The sequence below is a fragment of the Bison bison genome, unplaced genomic scaffold, assembly GCF_000754665.1.
Source record: "Bison bison bison isolate TAMUID 2011002044 unplaced genomic scaffold, Bison_UMD1.0 scf7180017864104, whole genome shotgun sequence".
NCBI lineage: Eukaryota > Metazoa > Chordata > Mammalia > Artiodactyla > Bovidae > Bison > Bison bison.
In genome coordinates, this window is record NW_011494676.1 from 1,315,579 (window position 1) to 1,318,775 (window position 3,197).

Genomic DNA, 3,197 nt, shown 5'->3' on the forward strand with positions numbered 1-3,197 from the left:
ATTCTTAGTTACCTGCCTTCTAGATCTCAAGTCACCCATTTTCCCATGTGCTAGGTAATTCTTTTTTTACTCATTGCTGGGAGCCTTAGGCGCTGGCAGGCAGATGAACCTGAGAAGAACATGACAGGTTGTTCTCCTGCTGTGATTCTTATTTGTCTTTGTGTGTCTTATTTTTGATGCCTCCTGGTGTGAATGCCCCAAGGAGTGGGACCTTGACTTTGCTCCTGATACAGCAGTTTTCCTGGAGAAGGGCCTGGTACCTGGTGAGCACCTAGTAAGTGCTTGCTGACTGAAGGACTTCTAATACACACTTTCGGAAAACTGATGAAGAGGACAGAATGTGGGTAAGATCCACAGAGGCCTAGAGTATAAGGGACAGAAGGACAAAAACTCCAAGAGGGAGAGATAAGGGCAGAGAGAAATGTCCTAGAACCTAGAGATATCCTCAACTGAGTATGGAAAATCTGAAGAGCTCTTCTTTCCTCATGAACTTCAACTGAGGAATCAGTGGAAGGTGAACCAGGAACTCTAAGGATCCAGGTTTGCCCAAGATGTATTATCGGTGCAGGATTCTGTAGCTTGCAACAATGTGTCTCAAATGAGATAACTTTTGCAGATGTCGCCACGTACTGTCCAGATATCATACAGAGACAGTCTCAGGCTTGCAAATGCACCCATATACCAGAGGGAGACCCCTCATTAGATTGTGTGCATCCAACCAAAGCCAAAATACAACTCATGAAGGAAAGAGGATAAATGTCTGGGACCAGTGGGTTCTTTTTTTTTTTTTTTTAACTCCTGTAATCCATAAGCTGCTCTGCAAGAGGCTCTCCAGAGTCATTCTGGCTGGTCTTGTCTGGACTCAATGACTTCGTCAGCACTGAAAACAGTTACAATTATTAGAATACTTTCCAATCAGCTTGGAAGTTTGGTTGCTGCTCTGGAAATGTACACATTGTCTTTTCATTGTATTTCCCACTAAGTTGAGTCAGTAGGGCACAAATTCCTTTGTTAGAGTAACAGACAGGTGTATTGACAATTTCTTGTGATGCCAAGACAATGAAGAAAAAGACTCTTTCTTTGAGTCGGCAAAATACATTGGAATATAAATTAGCACATCTATTTAGGGAAAATTAAGAACATAAAGAGATGCCTTCAGTTTCTAGCAAATGTGCAGTGACAGAAATCAGATTAACCCTCCTTCCTAAATCTCACTCTCCCTTTTTGTCCCACTCCCAAAGAACAAAAAGACAAAAACCATGAAATACCGATTTCTAAGGCACTGGAAATCAGGCAGCAAAGGACAGCAAGCCCTGAGAGGTGACAAACAAACAAGATGAATCTTGCCATGGGCCCAGGTTCCTGCTTTCAGTGAGTACCCAGGCTGGGCACCAAGAGGAGGATTTCAGGTAGTATTGGTGGAGAGCAAGGCAACTAGAGTTCACAGGACAAAGATTCAGTGATTCTTATTTGCAAACCAGATGTAGAGCAAAGGTATGGCTATCAAGGCTGAAAGGGGTGTTGGGGGAATTGGGAAATTAGGGTTTACCTAAATACACTATTGATGCTATGTATGACACCACCCTTCTGGCAGAAACTGAAGAAGAACTAAAGAGCCTCTTGTTGAAAGTGAACGAAGAGAGTGAAAATGTTGCCTTAAAGCTCAATATTCAGAAAACTAAGATCAGGGCATCTGGTCCCATTACTTCATGACAAATAGATGGGGAAACAGGGGAAACCATGGCAGACTTTATTTTTCTGGGCTCCAAAATCACTGCAGATCGTGACTGCAGCCATGAAATTAAAAGAGGCTTACTCCTTGGAAGGAAAGTTAAGACCAACCTAGGCAGTATATTAAAAAGCAGAGATATGACTTTGCCAACACAGGTTCTTCCAGTGGTCATGTGTGCATGTGAGATTGGACTAAAAAGAAAGCTGAGTACTGAAGAATTGATGCTTTTGAACTGCGGTATTTAGAAGACTCTTGAGAGTCCCCTGGATTGCAAGGAGATACAACCAGTCCATCCTAAAGGACATCGGTCTTGGGTGTTCATTAGGACTGATGTTGAAACGGAAACTCCAATACTTTGGCCACCTGATGCAAAGAGCTGACTCACTTGAAAAGACCCTGATGCTGGGAAAGATTGAGGGCAGGAGGAGAGGGGACAACAGAGGATGAGATGGTTGCATGTCATCACCGACTCAATGTACATAGGTTTGGGTGGACTCCAGGAGTTGGTGATGGACAGGGAGGCCTGGTGTTCTACAGTTCATGGGGTCGCAAAGACTCAGACACAACTGAGCGACTGAACTGATCTCAACTTGTACAATAAATAACAAATGAGAGCCTATTGTATGGCATAGGGAATTACTGGATGCTCTGTGTTACCTAAATGAGAAGGAAATTCAAAAGAGAGGGAATATATGTATAGCCAATTCACTGTGCTATTAACACAACATCATAATTAACACACTGGAAAACAGATATACTCAAATAAAAGTTAATAATAAAAAAAGAAACATGAAGAAAGGTCCCGTGATGACAGAGACTGGGAGAGAGATAGAATACTGGGATATGAAACGGGATCCCTCAGGTATTCAGCAGAGTAATGATCGGGGTATCCTCATGAAAAAAGTGCCTGAGGCCAAGGAAAGAACGTTTTAAAAAGATCCTGGAACAACACCTGGTGCTCACACAGGACAAGCAATTCTATCTAAGTGATCTCCCCACACAGACTGGACTACTTATAACTCATGGGCCATTGGGAAGAACATTCAAAAAACTCTTGTGATGGACAGGGGGGCCTGACTGTTAAAATGCTGCACTCAATATGCCAGTAAACTTGGAAAACTCAGCAGCAGCCACAGGACTGAAAAAGGTCAGTTTTCATTCCAGTCCCAAGAAGGGCAATGCCAAAGAATGTTCAAACTACTACACAATTGCTCCCATCTCATATGTTAGCAAAGGAAAGGTCAAACTTCTCACTGTGAGGCTTTCACGGTATGTAAACTGAGAACATCCAGATGTGGAAGCTGGATTCAGAAAAGGCAGAGGAACCAGAGATCAAATTGCCGACATCTGTTGTTTTATACTAAAAGCAAGAGAGTTCCAGAAAAACATCTACTTCTGCTTTATTGACTACGCCAAAGACTTTGACTGTGTGGATCACAACAAACTGTGGAAAATTCTTCAAGAG